Source organism: Lissotriton vulgaris, chromosome 1_2, assembly GCF_964263255.1.
Source record: "Lissotriton vulgaris chromosome 1_2, aLisVul1.2, whole genome shotgun sequence".
Lineage (NCBI taxonomy): Eukaryota > Metazoa > Chordata > Amphibia > Caudata > Salamandridae > Lissotriton > Lissotriton vulgaris.
The window spans coordinates 70,393,771-70,400,380 of record NC_141686.1 but is presented as its reverse complement, the minus strand read 5'-3'; the positions used below and the strand labels follow the sequence as shown (position 1 = coordinate 70,400,380).

At 51.7% G+C, this 6,610-nt stretch overlaps 1 long non-coding RNA gene across 1 annotated transcript; it reads left to right on the top strand.

Moving 5' to 3' along the window:
- Positions 1-1,792: 1,792 nt before the first annotated feature.
- Positions 1,793-2,300, top strand: LOC147733930 (uncharacterized). The gene is made up of 3 exons (XR_015307599.1): positions 1,793-1,943; positions 2,028-2,160; positions 2,237-2,300. It is a non-coding gene; the product is annotated as an uncharacterized LOC147733930 (long non-coding RNA).
- Positions 2,301-6,610: the final 4,310 nt, after the last annotated feature.

Here is a 6,610-nt window from a genome sequence, read left to right as displayed (position 1 = left end):
TCCCAGGCCCACGATGCTGACATTCAAATTTGTTGGCACCAAGTCGGCTAACCAGGCCACACTGTCTTTGACCCATTCTGCACAGGCACAGGCTGCTCGCGCTCTTCTCGAGTTCAGTCACGCATGAGTACATCATCGCAAACTCGGAGTCGCAGACAGCTTCCATTTTAATGGAGGCCGTATAGGCCACAATGGGAACTATTATAGAAACAAACACAGATAAACGTTAATTTTCGAAATATAGCCCTTCTGTTTACCTCCCCCCATTCTAAGGTAACCCAATTAGTTATTACCTAGCGTAATAAGCAACACATAAGCATGGTTTACTCACCATTTTCCATCATGTATGCCACAATTAGACAGACAAAAAGCATATTCATGCACATTTTGGTTAGATTATGACAAATGCGCATAGAATAAACATGACAACTTCACTTATATAGTAGATTATGGTTTGCAGCACATGCAAATTGGTATCCCACATGTGTTTGTGCTTGTGCATTCTCTTCTATGTTGGTTAATTTCAAAACCACACAATTAATTCATGTTACTGTTATGGAGAAGCAATTTCAAGAGGGGTATACAAATGTTTTTGTTTCCAACCTCACTCCATCAAGTGGAAATCTATTTGCGGCTTTCATAAAGCCTAGGATGAAATGTCAAGTATTGTCACATTAGTGACCAGGATTCCTTAAGGTTGTTTGTTTTAAGAAACTTGAAGTTCTCACCCCTCTTCCATCTTTGGGCATCTCTATGGATTTGATTGGACTTCAGCCCCTTTGTTTGAACCTTTAGGGATGGCCTCTTTTTCTTGATATATACCAAGGAGGCTTTCCTTCTTGCAATAACTGCTTCTAGAAGTCAGCTTTATTTAATTATCTTGAAAGTACTAAAGATTTTTTTGTTCTGGTTCTTTGTTTGTATGTTTGTCCCTGCTAATAAAAGAAAAAAGCCCACTACAGAATCCCTGAGTGGCTCAAGCTCTCAGGGGAAACGTGCAGCAGGGTAATTTCTGGAGATGAGTAGCAGTTTCAATGCCGTTCTCCTTGAAACCTCCCCCAGAGAATAATTCCAATGTTTTGTTTATGTTTTAAGATTTTACACAGGCCCGCAATTAATACTTAAAAAGGATTTTATATAAAAACATCCATATTCATTCTTAGCATGGCTTTCCTGCCCTCGTTTACTTTAACTATCAGTCATGGATCACAAGGCTGCTCTAGAACAAATGTAAAGTGCTTTCTGCTTACATTTGCTAGTTTAAGTATGTACTAATAAGAATAAAACAAATCAGCTGTATGTGATTTTTAGGTCTCGCCTGTCGATGCGCATGCGCATCGAGCAAGCGAGACTATTGCGAGTTATCCACTCTTTATCCACACTGCAAGGAATCGTGGCGATTCCTTGCAGTGCCCGTGACTTTTAAGGTCAATGCGCATGCGCATTGAGCTTATGCGCATGCGCATTGACCTTAAAAGCGCGTGCGCGTGCACGTCCGTCTCCTAACAACACACACACACCCTCTCCCCCGCTCCGCCCCCTCCCGCCGTGTCGCATTTCTCTTTCTCCTCCCCCTCCCCTCTCTTCCTTCCGTCTAACGCCGTGTCGCACCTCTCCCCTCTCCGCCCCCTCCCCGCTCCGCCCCCTCCCCTTCCCTCCGTGTCGCATTTCTCCTCTCCCCTCTCCGCCCCCTCCCCTGCCCGCCGTGTTATTTGTTTTTTTGTCCTTCGGACTCCTATGGGTTTTCGCTCTCCCTGTGTATACATACCAGTGCGAACCCCTCTGTGCGACACGCCCCTTCCCCACCTCCTCCCCCAGACCTATTGGACGATTCCACGTCACCTGGCCTCGCCCCCTCTCTACTTCCTTCCAGACATTTCTGGTCTCCCTGACTACGCCCGAGGCTCCTGACTGACCCGGAAGCACTCCATACACGTCCAGAGGTATGTGTATCATCAAGGCTGCTACTTTGGCTACTTGCGCTGGCCTCGCAGTCCTTTGACCAGTACCTCTCTCCCTCCCCTCAGATTCAGTATCGGCCATTTCGGTACCCCCGTGGATGTACCGTACTTTCAACCGGACAGAAGACATCGATTTTTGTCCGCCGGATCCACGTCCTTACCTACTACCCTGTTGCGAGTGGCTACAGAGACCAATCAGGTACACTGCCTCTAGCGCCCACCTCCCGTGATCACGCCTACCTGACCCAATGTCCTAAACCCCTGTTTCCCCACAGATCACAGCCCCCTCTGATGTGTGTTCGAGCCACCGCCGAGGACTTATTCACTACCGATGCCTCACAGGTATATTGCATGCAAGCGCCGCCATAATACCAACCACCCCCCTCCCCCCTATCAGCTTTCCACCTCCTCCCTTTGTTCCTCTACGCACGTGTCCCAAAGTTTTTTTTCTGCCTGTATTTCATAGCCTCACCCTAACTCACCCTCAACCCATCACCCTAACTCACCCTCACCCACCCTCAACCCCTCACCCTCACTCAACCTCACTCACCCTCAACCCCTCACCCTCAACCCCTCACCCACCTTCACTCACCTTCACTCACCCTCACCCTCACCCACCCTCACTCACCCTCACTCACCCTCACTCACCCTCACTCACCCTCACTCACCCTCAACCTCCCTCACCCTCAACCACCCTCAACCCCTCATCCTCACTCACCCTCACCCTCACTCACCCTCAACCCCTCACCCTCACTCACCCTCAACCCCTCACCCTCACCCAACCTCAACCCCTCACCCTCAATACCTCACCCACCCTCACCCAATCTCAACCCCTCACCCTCAATACCTCACCCTCACTCACCCTCACCCTCACTCACCCTCAACCCCTCACCCTCACTCACCCTCAACCCCTCACTCACACCCTCACTCACCCTCACTCACCCTCACTCGCCCTCACACGCCCTCACTCACCCTCACTCACCCTCACCCTCACCCTCACTCACCCTCAACCTCACTCACCCTCACCCACCCTCAACCCCTCATCCTTACTCACCCTCACCCTCACTCACCCTCAACCCCTCACCCTCACTCACCCTCAACCCCTCACCCTCACTCACCCTCACCCTCACTCACCCTCACCCTCAACCCCTCACCCTCAATCTCTCACCCTCAATCCCTCACCCTCACTCACCCTCAACCCCTCACCCTCACTCACCCTCAACCCCTCACCCTCACTCACCCTCAACCCCCTCACCCTCACTCACCCTCAACCCCTCACCCACACCATCACTCACCCTCACTCGCCCTCACTCGCCCTCACTCACCCTCACTCACCCTCACCCTCACTCACCCTCAACACCTCACCCTCACTCACCCTCAATGCCTCACCCTCACTCACCCTCAACACCTCACCCTCAACCCCTCACTCTAACTCACCCTCAACACCTCACCCTCACTCACCCTCACTCACCCTCACCCACCCTCAACCCCTCACCCTAATTCACCCTCACCCTCACTCACCCTCACTCACCCTCAACCCCTCACCCTCACTCACCCTCATCCTCACCCTCACTCATCCTCACTCACACTCACCCTCACTCACCCTCACACTCACTCACCCTCACCCTCACTCACCCTCAACCTCACTCACCCTCAACCTCACTCACCCTCACCCACCCTCAACCCCTCATCCTCACTCACCCTCACCCTCACTCACCCTCAACCCCTCACCCTCACTCACCCTCAACCCCTCACCCTCACTCACCCTCACTCACCCTCACTCACATTCACCCTCACTCACCCTCACTCACTCACCCTCACTCACCCTCACTCACCCTCACTCACCCTCACCCTCACCCTCACTCACCCTCTCTCACATTCACCCTCACCCTCACTCACCCTCACTCACCCTCACCCTCACTCACCCTCACTCACCCTCACCCACCCTCAACCCCTCATCCTCACTCACCCTCAACCCCTCACCCTCACTCACCCTCAACACCTCACCTCACTCACCCTCACCCTCACTCACCCTCAACCCCTCACCCTCAATCCCTCACCCTCACTCACCCTCAACCCCTCACCCTCACTCACCCTCAACCCCTTACCCTCAACCCCTTACCCTCACCCTCACTCACCCTCACTCACCCTCACTCACCCTCACTCACCCTCACTCACCCTCTCACCCTCAACACCTCACCCTCACTCACCCTCACTCACCCTCACCCTCACCCTCACTCACCCTCAACACCTCACCCTCACTCACTCTCAACCCCTCACCCTCACCCTCACCCTCTCTCACCCTCAACACCTCACCCTCACTCACCCTCAACCCCTCACCCTCACTCACCCTCAACCCCTCACCCTCTACCCCTCACTCACCCTCACTCTCACTCACCCTCACTCAACCTCAACCCCTCAGCCTCACCCTCACCCACCCTCAACACCTCACCTCACCCTCACTCACCCTCACTCACTCTCAACCCCTCACCCACCCTCACCCTCACTCACCCTCAACCCTCACCCTCACTCACCCTCAGTCACCCTCAACACCTCACTCACACTCAACACCTCACCCTCAACACCTCATCCACCCTCACCCTCAGTTACCCTAAACATCAATCACCCTCAATTCCTCACTCACCCTCAACACCTCACTCACCCTCAACACCTAACTCACCATCACTCACACTCATCCTCACTCACACTCAACACCTCACCCTCACTGACACTCACTCACACTCAATCACTCTCACCCTCACTCACCCGCAACGCCTCACACTCAACGCCTCACCCTCAAATGCTCACTCACCCTCACTCTCACTCATCCTCACTCAGCCTCAACACCACACACTCACTCACCCTCACTCACCCTCAACATCTCACCCTCACTCACTCACCCTCAACACCTCACCGCAACTCCTCACTCACCCTCACTTTCACTCATCCTCACTCAACAACACTCAACTTTACTCACCCTTAACGCCTCACCCAACACCTCACCTTCAATCACCATCAACATCTCACCCTCACTCACCCACAAAACATCAGCCTCAACACCTCACCCTCAATCACTCACCCTCAAACATTCACCCACACTCACCCTCCCTCACCCTCAATTCCTCACCCACACCCTCAACACTTCACCCTAAACACCTCACTCATCCTCAACGCCTTCCCCTCCCCCTAACTCACCCTCACCCTCACTCACCCTCAACACCTCACCATCACTAACACTCAACACCTCACCCTCACTAACTCTCAATCCCACAATCACCCTTCCCCTCACTCACCCTCAATACCTCACCCTCACTAACACTAAAACACTCAATCACCCTCACTCTTACTCTCACTCACACTCTACACCTCAGCCTCACGCTCAATGACACACCCTCAACACCTCACCCTCACCCCCTCAACACCTCACCCCCTCAACCTCACTCGCCCTCACCCTCAAACACTCACCCTCAACACCTCACACCCTCACCCTCAAATACTCACCCTCAACACCTCAACTTCACTCACTCTCAACACCTCACCCTCACTCACTCACCCTCAACACCTCACCCTCACTCACTCACACTCAATAACGCTCAACACCTCACCCTCAACACCTCACCATCAACACCTCACCATCAACACCTCACCCTTAACACCTCAACGTCAACACCTCACCCTCACTCACTCTGACTCACCCTCACCCTCACTCACCCTCACTCATCCTCACTCACAATCACTCACACTCAGTCACCCTCACTCACCCTCACTCACCCTCACTCACCCTCGACCCCTCACTCACCCTCACTCATCCTCACTCATCCTCAACACCTCACCCTCACCCTCATCCACCCTCAACCCCTCACCCTAACTCACAATAACACTCTCTCACACTCACTCTCACTCACACTCATCCTCAACACCTCACTCACCCTCAACACCTCACTCACACTCAACTCCTCACTCACCCCCACCCTCACTCACCCTCAACCCCTCACACAGTGCAATAGGTCTCGCAGGATTTTTTGTTAAAGCTTTTACATTTGCTTATTGCTTTTTTGATTTGTAATTCTTTTGCATTGCCTACAAAAAAAAAAAATGCAAAAGATTTAGAACAAAAAACCTATAAACAATTCTAAAAGCACTAACTCTAATGCTGCGAGACCTATTGCATTTCTAATGCTTGTTATACTTATTTTTGCACTGACCTGGGCATTATAATACAGGCCATGCGGGTAAAAAAAAAGCCAAAGGTAGTAACTCAATTAACCGCAGAAGCACACTGTAACTCCTTAGAAGAAAGTTGCCAGGGAGCCACATGGGCTAATCCTCACACATTTGTTTGTCACTATCGTTTACATTTAGGAAAACAGGATAATGTTATTTTTTGTGTCGTAGTACTGCGTGACGAGACGCAGTGGATTGGTATATTGTCATGTCATGTTATGTGTATTTGTAATGTACACTATCACCTGTGAAGATATCCTGGCACTGAGCAGGTGTGTGTGACTAGCCCTACATATGGTAGGTTGGTTAAGTGAAAAGCCAGGTCTTAAGCTTTTTATAAAATTCAAGAAGAGAGGGGGTGGCTCAGATGTGCAGTGGGAGGACATTCCATGCTTTAAACACAATATAATAGTACATCTGTACTC